The sequence below is a fragment of the Suricata suricatta genome, chromosome 3 (genome assembly GCF_006229205.1).
Source record: "Suricata suricatta isolate VVHF042 chromosome 3, meerkat_22Aug2017_6uvM2_HiC, whole genome shotgun sequence".
NCBI classification, from domain to species: Eukaryota; Metazoa; Chordata; class Mammalia; order Carnivora; family Herpestidae; genus Suricata; species Suricata suricatta.
The window spans coordinates 54066724-54082866 of record NC_043702.1 but is presented as its reverse complement, the minus strand read 5'-3'; positions in this window follow the sequence as shown (position 1 = coordinate 54082866).

Here is a 16143-nt window from a genome sequence, read left to right as displayed (position 1 = left end):
GTAATTAGTTATTGGAAGGTTTTTATAATAGCTGCTCTGAAGTCTTTGAATGATTATTCTGGAAGCTGTGTCATCTTAGAGTCAGCATCTGTTGATTGGTTTTTTTTTCCAGGTAAGCGAGATTTTCTCCAGCTCTTTGAATGCCAAGTGATTTTGAATCATACCTGGACATTTTTAGTATTATGTTATGAACTTCTTGGTCCTCTTTAATTTCTATGAGACTGTTGACATTTTTGTTTTCACTAGCCATCAGTCTAGTTACGTTCAGGCTGCAAGCTGCAACCCCTTTCCTGTGGGTTGAGGTTCTGACGTTAGTTAGGCTTTAACAAAACTATTCTGGTCCATCCTACATGTGCACCACCCAGTGGCCAGTATGGGACCTGGGCGGTATCTGTTCCTTTATCTTCCACATATTGATTCTACATGCGGATCAGAACCAGGTCCTCACAGGCAGGGTGGGGCCTGACGTTCATAAACAATTTTATGGGGGTCACTTCCCATAGCTTCTTCCTCTTCGTGATCTTTCAAGAAGTTTCTCGTACTGAGAACTCCTGAAAAAATAATTTCCTGTGTTTTCAGTCCTCTGACCAGAAAACTGAAGCTTTCTTTACTCTTAACTAATAGCACAACAATAGGGGTTTGCCGTATTAGACAACTCTCTTGGACCAAAGCTCTATTGATCAGAGGAGAAAGTTTTCATCTCTCAAAGCTTTGGCTGTCAAACCCACATCACTGCAGGATTGCTTGAAGAATAGGGTGCAAGACAATGGAGAAAAGATTTCGTGAAAAAGAAAAATGGTGAGGGTCACCAGGGTAGCTCAGTCGGTTAAGCGTCTGACTTTGGCTCAGGTCATGATCTCACAGTTCGTGGGTTCAAGCCCTGGATTGGGATCTGTGCTGACAGCTTAGACCCTGGAAACTGCTTGGGATTCTGCATCTCCCTCTCTCTTTGCCCCTCCCCTATTTGTGCTCTTCTTTCTCTCAAAAATAAATAAACATTTAAAAATTTATAAAAAAAAAAAAAAAGAAAGAAAGAAAGAAAAGAAAAATGGTTAATTTCCTCACTCTGAGTGTTAGGAGTTTCCTTTCCTGATAATCAACCCAGATGTAGAGTGTTTCTCCTGAAACTTTCCCTGCACCGTAGTATTCACTTCCAGGTTTTGGACTGCACTGAGTTCAAAAGGAGAGAAAAACAATGGCCCTTCAAATCCCATCTCTTCCAATCTGCCTACTACTATTAAATTTTCAAAGTCATCAAGTAACCGTTCCATGCATTCTATCCAGGTTTTATGACTGCACTCAGAGAAACAAGGTAGTGCGTACTTAATCTTAATGAGAAATAGAATTTACTAGATACTTAAAACTGGATAATTCCAAAGGCTCGGTCTCTTCGTCTGTAAAGTGGGAATGACAAGAATTTTTGTGACTAGAGTTTGTAGAGAACAAAGGAGACAATACATGTAAGGATTAAATTTTTAAAACATTATAATGTGTGCAACAAATGTTAGCTGCTGTTACTATTTTCATTAGTTACTATTGTTGTTTTTATTGCTGCTGCAGCAGCAAAACTGAGACAGAACATAGGAAAGCAGTAGGAAGAGGCAACAAAAAAGTAGTACAATTAGCAAGTGTGGAAAGAATCAAGGAGAGTCCATATTGTATGTTTCACACTTAAATAGTTCATTTATACATTTTGCTTTAATCGTGAAATATCGAAACTACGTGAACAGTAGGTCATGCAGCAATCTTTAGTTGTAGGTGACAACAATGTGTTACTGTGTAAGTCTCCACACTAAGTACACAGATGGACACTTTGGTCCTTCTTTACTGTCTTGAAGAAAGATAAAGAGGAGAAAGGCAGCCCCATGTGTCACCTCCTGGATGAGTATATGGAGGTAACAGAGGTGGGTGTGAAGGTGGAAAAATCTTTATACCCTCTTCTTCTGCCTAATTCAGTCCATGTACAAGATAGCTTTCCGTGGTCATTACCTTTGGCACAGACTTCATCCATCATGCCCAGAGTCAACATTTTTAAGGCAAGAATAATAAATAACTCTTTACCATTCATGTAGTGTCTTTTAGGTGTTACTTAATATGTCATAGGGCAGTATTAATAGATTGTAAAGGGTGGGTGGTAGTGTCCTGGAAATGAATCTAGATCTTCCACTTCATTCATTCTTAAGTAAAGAATTGCTGTTTACATGTCGTTGAATAAAAGTTTAGTTTTCCTGGAACATAACTTTGATATACAATGTGGCTTTCTTTGCTAAGGCTCTTTGCCATATCCAGAGCCTATACATTCCACTCGAGAGCATCAAAGCAAAAAAAAAAAAAAAAAGAATGACATCTTCCTACACATGCCCATCAGCTTAGCTCTGGTGAATTCTTTAGCTATGGATATTATATGGTAGAATGAATGAGAAATTTTTATTCAGACAGAATTGGATTTAAATTCTGGCTCCCCTGCTCTTTATACATTTGAACTTGGAAAAGTTACTTCAGCTCTCAGAAATCACTGTTTCCTCACCTGTGAAAAGAAGTTAATAATACTTAGCACAAAAGCCTTCCTTGTTATTAAAAACAATATATGTAATATATGTATGCTAGGTACATAAACACATTTATAGGATCCTGAAGGCACTGTGTGTAAAATGCAGATATACCATTTTTGCCCACTTTTTAAAGTTTAAAAAAATTTTTTTAATTTATTTTGAGAGACAGAGAACCCATGCAAGGAGGGCAGAGAGAGAGGGAGAGAGAGAATCTCAAGCAGGCTCTGCACTGTCAGAGCAAAGCCTGATGAGGCACTCGATCCCATGAACCTCAAGATCATGACCTAAGTTAAGGATGCTTAACTTACTGAGCCACCCAGGAACACCCTTTTTTTTTTAGAGTTTAGATTTTTTAGCAAATGTTTATAATTTCTTAATCTTTGTGTTTATGACCACCCACCCTAAAATTCACCTACCCATAGAAAAGCAGGGATAAAAAGCAGGAAGTTGTACAATGCTAAAGATCTCTTTAATATTTCATTAACAGCAGCTCAGTGTTTGGAAAATAATTGTGATAAGTGGAATTCACTACAGAGAGCTTTGTGCCTTCCGTGGGTGCCCATCACTTGGATGACTTACCTAATAGTAGCCTCTTACCTAGTAGTAGTAGTAGCCAAGTAGTAGACTTTGATAGTACCTAAGTAGTAGACATACCTAATAGACCTTGCTTTGTAGTCCCAAGTACAGCCCCTAACATCTCTGGACCCTTAAGAATGAAGATTGTAACAATAGCTACTATACACAGGATGAGCACTTACTACCTATCAGGACTCTGCTGGGCACTTAGCTGACATTCTCTCAAAATCCTCCTGACATGTCTGTATGCTGGACCATTTTACAAGGGAGAAACCTGATGGTTAGAACCTTTAAGCAACTCGCCCATGAGCATGCAGTTAATGCACTGCAAAACAAGAATTCAAACGCAACTTCGGCTAGCTCTGAAACCCATGCCCTTAACCACCTAGAGATTTTTCATTTTCTCACTAATCAAAATTGAACATTCTGGACCTAGAGGCATTGGTTACAGTAGATCCTACTGCATTTATCAACAATTATGGACCAAAGCTGGAGTTTTTTAAGGCACAATAGAGATCAAAATCTATTTCAACTCCAAGGATCTTTCCAAATTCCTTTGTTGCCCTTGATTTTTGTTGAGTTAAACAAAGGAGCCATCACCTTGAACCTAATTTTTCTTTTCTTAGAATGTCTCTAACTGTATTTGTTTCAATGAAATCTTCACAACACAAAGAGAAGAAGGAAAGAAACTGATCCTTGCTATTTAAAGACTTGAAGAGGGTTCATCCAAGGTATTCTTGGAGGGTGGCATAGCTGGAAACACGGAATTAACACTTTGCATTTTAATATCCCTTTGTAATACATAAAACACTATTTGCAACTGGTAGAGAGTAGGGTGTAGTATATACTACACAACCTCTTCTAGAAGAGGAGACTTGACCTTAAACACATTAAGTATCTTGCCAAGGTCACATAATTAGGCTGTGTGTCAGAACTAGAACCCAAATCTTCTGAATCTAGGCCCAATTTCTATAAGAAGAGCAAGCAATAGTGGTATTCCCAGGAATGTTAATTTAAGTAGAAATGGTGACTACTGGAGACATTCTGTGCCATAAAACATACATTTTAGTTGTAACTTGATTTTTTAAAATTTACTGGTTAAGATATTAAATAGCAACCCTTGTTATCATTATACAATTAGAGTATTAGAGTGTTATGGTATTATGATCATTTTATAATTCAGGGAAATTTGATACAAAAGGGTGACTTGTTCATGAAATGATAAAAATGAGTAACAAATTTCAGAATGGACATTGGCATTTTAAAGGATGTCCTTGGCCAAGCGTAATACTGATGCACAATGATGACTTCTTTTACATTATCAGCTATGTGGCACTTTCTTAAAACCCTGGCTTCAGTACATCATGGACTATTTTGGAGGCAAATGTGTAGCACAAGCTATATTCGTCCTCATTTCCTATTTTGGGAAAGAAAAGAATCATTTAATATATATGTGAGCTTTTTATGTACATAAAATTGTTGAGAATTATGTTGGGTAATGGAACACTGCACTTTAAGATTTACACACTTCAAAAAGAAATGCATTAGACACGTTAATATGCCTAAATGCACAAAAAGAATTCAAATATGACAATTAATTTATCACCTGTTGACAAATACCATTTTATACTTAATGTTAGAGGAAAAATATTTTTCATGAAGTGGCCAATTCTAATAAACATGCCAAATGTGCCTGTAAATAAAAGGCAGTAATGTTAGTCAGCACCTTATAAACTCTCCGAATTCAGTCTACTCTAAGTGATGTGAGTGCTGAGGAGAAGGGTATTGAAAACACGGTGCCAGAAGGAAGAGCTACAGCTTATTAATGTTCCAGGTCTGAGGACAGAAGCATGCATGGTTTGGCTCACCTGTTTTGCTTTCCTGAAGCTACAATTAATTTTCATGAGGAAGTCACAACACATATCGGAGTGTTCTTAGGTAAAGACCTAAAATTCCCAGGTTTTCTCACAGGCCAAGATAAAGGAGTTGTTTAGTAGAAGCATTTTCCTTTTAAGAGAAAAAAAAAGCTTATGTTTTGACTATTAGGTATAATTTCAAGACAATCTATATGTTTGAGAGCATAGATTATTATTAGCTTTTAGCTAGTGGCTAATAAATCTAATGAATAAATCAATAAAATAAGTTCCTGGACTATTTTTCTTTTTTTAAAATATATATTAATGATTCTCCATATCATGTTAGGACCATTACATGACCAAATATACAATGAAAGAATATCACTGTGAAATGGAGTTCTTCCCAAAAGGGAAGAAGGATGAAAGCTTGTTTTAATGTGAGCAGACTACCTACTCCTCAACAGTAAGTTCATTATATATTTTTTAAGTCATTCAGAGAAAATCCATCTTTTCCCTTTTCAATACCGTGAAGTCGAAAAGGGGAAAAATGGGTTTTCTCTGAATAATTTTACCCTCTTCAGCTTCACAGTATTGAATTAAAAAACAAAAGTTTTGGAGCGCCTGGGTGGCTCAGTCAGTTAAGCATCCGGCTTCGGCTCAGGTCATGATCTCACAGTTTGTGGGTTCAAGCCCTGCATCAGGCTCTGTGCGGACAACTAGCTCAGAGCCTGGAGCCTGCTTCGGATTCTGGGTCTCCCTCTCTCTCTCTGCCCCTCGAAAATAAATAAATGTAAAAAAAATTTAAAACAAAACAAAAACAAAAGTTTCTTTGTCATCTACAATGTGTGTTAGAATTCATCTGGAGTTTTTAGAACAAAAATTGCTGTTACCAGCATTGTTTTTTACCCGTAAGAAAAGGATAATTGGTGTTCATGATAATGACCCTAAAGTGAAGTAAGATTCTTATAATACATTAAATCAGGAATAGATTATGATATGTATCATTTAAAGCTAAGATCATTATATCATAATTTGAATTATCTGAGTATTTATACATATTAATGTTATTTTTCAGGAAAACTGGTGCATTGAGCATCCAAGTAAGAGGATCTGAGCTGTTCAGCAAAATGGTCATATTTGACATGTGGGTATATCTGGCAAATCTGGTGACTTGATTTGGGATTCTGGTTCTGCTTATTAGTTGTGTGACCTTAATCAGGTGATTGCCTCAGCTTCCTCATCTGTAAAATGGGATTACATTAGTACCTTTTCTATAAGATTGTCATGAGGGTATCAGGTCATGTAGGCAGAACATTTAGCAAAGATGGGCACAAGATACACATTCCAAGAGAGTACTAGTATGTTACATTGGCTTTACTACTATGGGAAAATGAGAAAACAGCTACTCATGTGTAGTTAGGGAGAAACTGAACAAAAATAGTCTCAAATGGAATCAACACAAGGAAGGTCACTCTGAGTTAAACACTCCAAAAGAAAGAAAGACGAAGACGAAAATGAAGAAAAAGAAGATGACGAAGAAGGGAGGGAGAGATGAGGGGAGAGAGGGAAGAAGGAAGGGGAGAAGGGAGGAGAAGAGGAGGGATGGAGATAGAGGAAGGGTGGAAGGAGGCGAGGAAAGGAAATACCCTGATTTCAACCCTAAAATAAGTAAAAAACAATAGTTACTCTGAGCAAGAAGATATATTTCCCCCTTCACATAGTACTAAAGAAAGAGTTCCATATAAATAAGGGATTGGTGATGAGTTGTTTTTTTTTTAAAGAAATGCCCAGCCCCAATTTCACCTCCAGTTGCCAAGGTATCCGAGGAGGAGAGCCTGTGGGGTGCAGAGGGGAGCAGGCGAGGGCTATGGATTCAGACCCAAAGCATCACTCTCAAAAGACATACTGTGGAGAGGCCTTCTCCCGCTCTGGCTTCACCCCGTTAAGTGAACAGAAATGTAAGAACCACTATCCCCATAGCTTTTCACTAGCTTGTTTATTTACCCATCAAGAACCATAAGGACCTTTACTGCATAAAATGCCAAGTGTGGTGGTAATTGACATCAAACGATCCATGTCTACCAACAAATAAAAGATAAAGTAATAAACATAGAGAGATGAGTGTTTAATGACCTTCAACAAATTTTTATTGTAAGATCCATAACAGTTAACTATATACACTGACATCTCTGGCCTGGAGCAGTCGCCGTTTTCAAAGTCAGAGGAAGAGGCCCAAACCCTGCCTTGCTACAGTGGCTCATGAAAACTGGCTTGAATGTTTTAGCCTGGGATGGGTTTGCCAAAATTGCTGGGCCCCTGAGACTTCCACCATGTCCATAAAATTAAAATTTTCCACCGTGAGTACCACCTCGCCGGCCTACCTCCACCCTCCATACACACCCCCTTGGCTTTTTCCATTGCTGAATAAAATACTGGAGTCATCAGATACCTTTCAACCATTTTTTCCCCAAATCAAGACATCCAGAGGCAGCATAATAAATACAGTCATTCAGGATGCTCTTGGATTTCCATAATCGCCAACCACTGGCTTTAACTTAGTCCTAAGAACATCTGCCCATAACCTGAACTGACTGGCCATTTTGTCAGTGTTAAGAGACAACCTCAGAATATTTCCTTGTATATAGATTTTCATTTGTAAACAGAGCATAAATAAAAACAGGAGAAAGCAATATGGTCCCTCTATTGTACATCACACATTATGAAATCACCACAGCACCAAGTACAAAGATAACCCAGTTACATTAATTTCCTTGTAAGTCCACTGCTTCATTTTCTTTAGGTGCTCATTTAGGTCCATGATCTATGGGCCCGTGATTAATTTTATGGCTGAAGTCATGACTCTTTATATAGGGACATGGATGCAGTTTCAAGAACTCATCCAGAACCTTATATTCATGGAGAGCCTAAGGTGAGGAGGCTGTTCCCTAGTCTGTCATCATGACCAAGAGCTGACCTCAGCCCAAGACAGATCTAACGTGACACATACCAAGTCCCCCAGTAAGTGGTGGCTCTGAGGGAAGAGGTTACTTGTTCTCCTTTTGGTACTGTCCTCTAGTAAGTGCTTAATATGTGTTTGCTTAACTCAAATCTGTGAAAGGTATTTGGGAGACTAAATAGCAAAAAGGTGATAATTTTTATTTCCTTCATGGTTTTCAAAATATTAATTAGGTTAGTATGTTGGTTAAAAGCAAAGTATTTCAGTGATTATGAATTCAACTGACAATGGCGGTGAGGGCTGGTAGAGGAGTATTAGTTTAGTGGAAAAGACAAAAGCATCTTTGAATATCAAAATCTCCAGTATCACTTTTAGGATAATGTAGGCTTTAGGCTTAAGCATGACACAATTTTTTATGGTTCTGTAAGCTTCTGTAAGTCAAAGAAGGATCTCTCCAAAAGTTGGAGAAAACCTAGGTAGAAGTTCAGCATCATGGATATCCATTCTTCTGTCAGCCCAGAACAAAATGCTTCTGTAGAAAATGCTCTTTATATGTGTTTCAAAAAGTAGAGACTGTATTTTAACAGATCTTACCTCCCATTTACCATTGATCTAGGACCAGCCACCTGAACAAATCTGGGGCCAATCATCAAGCAAAGCCTTCCAGCCATTCTGACTGGCGGCAGGTGATACCCCAAACAGACTGATCAGTGCTTTGGGGATTATCTTTCTCTTGAGATAAGATAACAAGTTGTAGTGCTTCTTTGCCTCTCTGGCTGTGAAATTAAAAACAGAAGTCTAAAAAAAAAAAAAAAAAGGAAGTCTAATAGTTGCTGGCTAACATGTCCAAATCATGTAAAAATGCTATTGTTCAGTAAAAGAGGATGATATTGACATGTAGCAAGGAGCACAGCAGAACGGAGAATGGAGATGGAAGGTTCCAGTGGCATTCCAGTCTCTGATTGAGTTGTCTTCCTCCTTATAACCTGATGATATTGTATTCCCACCATACAGGTATAAAAGACATAAACCCAAGAGCATAGTTAATAGCAAACACAGTAAAATAATTAGAAAGAGATAACTTTTATATTTATAACCTTTGTTCTTAATACAATTTATTCAATTGCAGATATATATAATTTAATTTTTAGTGATGGCTCTGTTTAACAATCATCTTGTGAAATTCCTGATAGTTTAGCCATTGGGTCTGGTCCAAGATGGATGGTTTAAGCACATGCCTGTAGCATGGTGACCTTACTTAACTGCGGGGTTTTTTCATACTAAAGTTTTAAATTTTTATATAGTTAGATCTATCAAAACTTTGTAGTTTCAGTCTTTGGCATTATATTAGAAAGATCTGCTCCTATTCAAAAATTATAAAAATATTCATATTTTAATCTAACTCTTTAATCTTTCCACAATAAAATAAAGTACAAAATAAAACCAAAAAAATCTTCAATTTATTTGAAATTTGTTTGCATGTAATGTACGAGATAAAGATCTATTCTTTCCCCTCAAATGTTAGGCTGTCATAATACCTTTTATTTGAATAAACTATCCTTCTGCTTAACCTTTATGATGCACTAAATTCTGATGAATACTTGGATCTCTTCTGCAGACTGGTATTCTGGCCCACTGATTTATCTCCATTTTTTTATGGCCAGCACATTATACTGTTCTAATTAGTGAATCTTTAAAATACATTTTATCTCCTTTAGAACATTTCTCCCATTGCTCTTTTAATTTTTTCTGGGCTATTTTTGTGTATTATTATTCCAAATGAATTACATAATCATTTTTGTCAGGTTTCAAAAAAATCCCATTAGGATTTTTGTTGCATTTGCATTAAATTTTTTACTTCTTCACAATAATGAATGCTCCCAAGAACATGACATTTTATATCTCTACACTTATATTTCCATTTACTCAAGTCCCCTTATACGTATGTATATGTGTGTGTATATATGTATATAATATAGATTATATATATAAATTTAGGTCTTGCACTTTTCTTGTTTGTTTCTACAAATTTTCTAGTTTGTTGCTATTATTAATGGAAGTTCTCATTTTATTCAATCAGAAATTTTTTGTTAAAAATACAAAAGATCCATTTAAAAGGCTATTGTCTTGTTTGCATATTTATAACTGCCCACTTTTCTGGCTCACTTTCTGATTCTAGCAGTGTTTTGATTCTTATCTGCAAATAAAACTGTTTTTACTCTATCTCTAATATTTCTACCTCTTATTTCCTTGCCTTGTCTGATTGCATTGGCTGGGACTGCCCAACAGCGTTGCATAAAATGGTAAAAGGAGACATCTCGTCTTGTTCCTTCTTTCTATGCAAACTCACCTAGCTTTTGTTTTCAGACACTTTTTATTACTATAAAGTAGAATCATTAAATCCCATATAACTAAAAAATTTCATTAATATTGAATATTGATTTTTACCAGGTGCTTTCTGCCTTATGAGATTTATACGGGTTTCCTTTTTATATTGTTAACAAGTTTTCTAATGTTGACCTATCCTTATATTCCTGGAGCACTCCATACTCTTAAATTGTTCTTTCAATATTGGATTTAACTGTAGCATAATGACTTTCACAGAACATGTACAAAAAATATTGATTGATTTACTGATTAACTGATTGGAAAAGGAAAATGAAAGTCACTGATCCTGTCTGTCATTAGGAATTGAAATTGCCGTGATTATGTTGTCCTTCTTAGGATAATGAGGAAAACAAGGACCTAAATTAATGAGCTTCAGGAGTGATGAATGCCAAGGATGAATTTCTTCTGAGTCTCAATTCCTGGGAGAAGGTAGTTACTGGCTTCTAAGATTTTTATATCTCTTGACTTGATAAATGGTAAAGTGAATTGGATAGGTTAACATCTGAAAAACAGACCTGCTGAGGGAACCCTTAGGAGATATTACTGTGTCTGAGAAAGCTTAACTTGAATAACAACTTTAATAGTGAAAATTTCCTGTGGCACAGACTGTGTCTGCCAAGATGCTCTCTTTTGCACTCCATCCGTGGTAAATGGTTTTTGGGTTTTTTTGGTTTTGGGGTTTTTTGCTTCCTCCATGCTCCAGACATGGAATCTGAGCTCAGGAGGGTGACCATTTCCTCTCAAACCCCTTACCTTCAGGCAGAACTGAGTCCAACACAAATAACCGAATATTTAAAATCTGTAAAGAAAGACAGGAGCCTTGTCCCATAAGACAATTTCCAGATTTTCACAGTCCTGCTGGTCAAAAAGCTCTTCCTAACATCTCGCCTCAATTCCTCATAACCTTTCTCTTGTAATTAGTGTCCTCAATTTGCTCCTGTCAAAATGGTCCCAAAACAGTTCTTGCCCTTCCATGCACTCTCTCTCACTAGTAATGAAACTGAGAAATCACTATACAACATCCATTTCCCGCAGCTCCCATTCCCTCAGCTAGATTTTACTGAGCACCTACTATGTTCCAAGTACCAAAGTAGATGCCTTTGAAAAGGGAGTAAGGAGGAGAAAATAAGAAAATCTTTCAAATAAAGATGAATCAGACCTGGTTCCTGACTCTGAGAAGCTTGTGGTTTACCTGAGGAGCAAACACTAGAAACATAAAATTATTCCCTACAGGTATTTTCCACGGATTGTGACTTCAAAATGAGAATCTCACATATGGGAGAATGTTACCTGCAAACACACAATACAAAGCATTTCACACTATTTGATGTTTATATAGATCATTTTCCAAGAAAATAAAAGTGATTTATATACATTTCCTCAATATTTACACATCCCCTCAGCTGCCAAGGGCCCTGCTTCCCTTCACACACACATAGGGCTTTTATTGACTTCAAAGGGAGCTCGGTGTACAGGGGAGAGACTCACAGAGCAGAAATGGACACATGTTGCTCTTAATCTCGGCACACTTCGCTGAGCTAGGGAAGCAGGAAGTACTGTTACAGGCTTTTAAAGACAAAGGAATTAGACACAAGGATTAAACAACTTTCTCAAAGCCAAAATGGTTCCTGGGAGGTAAATGTTTCAGTGCTGAGGTCAGACTGTTGGGATTTGAATCCTGACTCCAAGCCTCATCACCAGTGCAACCTCAAGCAATGAACTTAACCTCTCTGTGGTTTCTTCATTGGTCAGATAGGGGTAATACTAATCCCTACCACGTAAGGTTGTTTTGAAGATTAAACAATCAATACATGCAAAATATTAGAATACTGTGTATCACATATTAATCATGTGTATGTATCTATATATCATTCTGGCACCAATATCACAGATTAGTCATCTGCATAAGTATTAGATTTCAATCACGGACGACCCAGTAATTAAAACCTTAAAGACAGAAGTCACCCTTAAATTAACCTACTAAATTAAAAATAATGGGAGTAGGTCTAAACTAGCTCAGTGAACCTCACACAAAATTAGGTTTCCCCCCTACTCACCCTGCTTCCTGTCATGTCTTTCTTTTCACTATCCTGGATATCCAAAACCAAGCTAAAATTGTACGTTTCCATTGCTGTGTCTCTTTTTTTTTTTTTTTTCTTGCAGGATCACAAAGATGACATAGGGTCTGTGAAGGTTCATTTTGCCCCAGGAAGATTACCTGGCTATTTCCAAAGAGACACTGAATACAAGTCTTGAGGAAGGAAGGAACATCTCATTCTTATGCCCAAGCTGTAAAAATTTTTTATACCTAAGTCAACTTTACAGGTCATTCTTCAATTTCAGTTTCATATGGGATGGATTGTTTACTGATCATGATTATCAGCTACACCTCAAAAACATCTATATACAAAACAAAACTGTTTATTAAAAATCTTGGTCTGTAAAATCCTGCTTCACATTCCAACAGGCAAGTAGTCATCCTGCAGAAATCTGCATTATAAATGTATTTCAATATGAGAGAAGGGAACATAATTTAAAATCCCCCAAATACACCATCTTCTCATTCCCCACCCCCAAATTAACCTCTATTAATTGGAAGTAATGCTTATCAGCCTTAAGCAAATTCAGAATTCAGCCTCATTTGAATCGTTTGTTTTGCCCTTTTATGTGGTTACAGGTGGGTAGGATCGTCTCCATGTGATGGAACTCAACTGATGTTGAACTCAGGCCCTTGTTCAAGAGTCATTCGCAGGGCGCCTGGGTGGCTCAGTCGGTTAAGCCTCCGGCTTCAGCTCAGGTCAGATCTCACGTTCGTGGGTTCGAGCCCTGCGTCAGGCTCTGTGCTGACACTAGCTCAGAGCCTGGAGCCTGCTTCAGATTCTGTGTCTCCTTCTCTCTCTGCCCCTCCCCCTCTCATGCTCTGTCTCTCTCTCTGTATCAAAAATAAATAAAATGTTTAAAAAAAAAAAAGAGCCATTCGCACCAGACCAACTATGAATTAGGAGATTTGCCCAAGTTACACAGATAGTTTAAGCACTAAATTTGTGTGTCTGCTCCCTTAGAAACATTTTAAACATTATCCATTATCACTACTGGATAAAATGACACATAACTGATGATGTTCTAGGCATCAGTGCTATTAATTAAGAACACGGAAACACTATTATTTATTTCATTAATTTGCTCAAATGTAGAAGGGGTCTTCGAAATATCTGCTCTGACCCCGCTGACCATCCTTGTCTGGGAGCAGCTGGCCTGATCTTCCAAGGTAAACCATGTTTGTACTATGTCATTTCCTTCGAAACAAAAAAGGTTACTGGCCCAGTTTGGGCCAATCATATTTTCTCCACTGAGAATTTGGGACTGACTCAGTCTGGGCTGGAAGATACGAGCGAGGAGACACGACGTCCCCTTTCTGGTCTCTCCTTGACAGGTTTGCAAATAGCATAAAGGGGACTGGAAACCCCAGTCAGGGGGACTGCACTGTCAGCAGAACCCAGAATAATATCAGTTTATTGAAATAATCACTAGCCTTCCTGCAGGAAACAATGGTCTGTGACTGGAGACCTGGCGATGTCACGGGAAGGAGGCCCTGACGTCAGCAGCTTGTGTGGCAGCTGAAAACAGGCGGGTATGGAGTGTGGGACCGGAGAAAAATTGCAGCCGGCCACGTGAGAGGATGACGTCATCGCGTCAGAAGCCATGTCCGGAACACTGGCCATTCACCTTCGTGTCTCCTTCCTCGACGCCACCTTCTGCGCTGAATACAAGCTTCTCACGCACTATCCAGACATCTATCTAGTCATAAAAAGTGGTGAGTTAATTTCTTTGGGGATTACCTGTAAATAATTTAAAATGTCACGTCTTTAAAGTGTATTCACATTTGCATAGGCATTACTATTGCTCCCATAGTACTAGCAATGCTAGTACTCCACTAGTAGTAATAATGATAATAGCTAACAACGTGATTTCTAAGCTGCTACAGGCCCATCCATGCTCTATAGGCTCCGCTACTGCCCTGAAATGCTCTCCTACTCCGACATCAGCCCTTCCCTAACCACTGGCTGCGAAAGTCCTGATAAAATCCTCACAGTGCCCCTCCATCTTGGATTTCCTCCTTTGTTGGCTGTTGGCTTTATTCAAATGTCTCAGAATCCAACACCCAGGGAGATTGACAGAATGGGATACAGGATAGGGATTGGGAATCATTGCCTGGAAATGGAAGCTATGGGAACAGACAAAGAAAGTAGAGTAAGAATTAAGACCAAAGACTGATTTCTGGATAATACAAAATTTAAGGATGGTGGAGGGAGAGGAGGAATCAGAAAAAGAAAGAACCAAGAGAAATATCAGGAAAGCCAAGGTGGGAAAAAAGCTTTTAAGGATGGGCTGTCCATGCAGCAGCAGAGAACAGCCATGGGCAGTACACCAGCAACTGAGAGACAACAGCTGGTGAAGGGAAAAGCCCTGTGGGCAGGGGCCGTCAGAATCTGCCAGGGAGGAGCCAGAACCCAATACCATAGGAGACCATCCAGAGACTAATTGGCAGGAACTAGTCCCAAAGAGTCATGGATATTGAAGTTGCCAAACTGAGAAAAATAAAGTCAATATTATATAGAAAATATTTGAAAGACTATATTCATCAATGTCACTGTTCTCTCACTACCACTGAAAAGGCATGGTTTTAGGCACTCTATCTGTGTCAAAGGAGTGCTACTCCGACTAGTGATAATAACGACACCAACATTTTGACCAGCAGAAACCCAGCTACCTGGAATCTCTAATTACCCAGCTTTTATGATTTAATTCATCTATCCTCCACTTATAAAACAGGGAGGAAATTGTCCAAAAAAACCCAAAAACAAACAAACAAACAAACAAAAACCCAAACCCAACACACACACACACAGAAACACACACACACACACACACACATTTTAGAGATTTAGTCGACAAAGAAATACAAGATCTAACAGATTCAACTCAACTCCGCTATGTTTTCTCGCCATACAGAACAAGTAGTGGTGTTTGGGGTAATAACCCAGAAATAAAAGATTCAACCACTGAAGAAATGCTTATGCTATCTACTTTATTTGACAAAAATTTTATACTTTCAGAAATTCTATTCCACTTAATCTTGTCAACCTCCTTAGGGTTAATCAAATCAAATGAAGTTATCTTCAGTAATAGGTAATCTCACAGCAAGTCTACTTTGGCAATATTATGGAGAGGCTTGGTACTTCTGTGAGTTTCAGAAATTAAAAATTAAATCACTTATGAAGGAATTAGTCCCATGTGGGCTGAGAGAACACTTCTTGGAATTATTTCATTCCTTTATGTAACCATTTTTAAGTTATTGAGATACAAAATGAAAAACACATGCAATGAGTTTGATATGCCTTCCTGTATTCCCCTAGACTCAAAAACAACAAATTTAATAGGGTTTAAAGTCTCTAACTTGGTGCTAATGAAAAATTTGTACCCCTTGACTATTTCACTGCACACACCGTTTGGTCTCTATCTGAGGAAGGTGGGAGAAAGTATCAACCTAGCAAGTGGAGAAGCCAAAATTATAATTCATTTCTCCTGATTTCCTTTTTATTCTACTTTATATTGTTTCTTCGTCCATAGATTCTATGAACTAATGATAGACTCTTCCACTAAGATGTTACTGTAATAGTATATCATATGTTAATTAATGAAACTATGTATATAAAAAGACTGACCCAAATTTTTTTGTACATAATTAAAAATTATAGAATGCATAATGCCTTTCATGTTCCCCTCCCCTCTATCTTTCTCACACACACACACA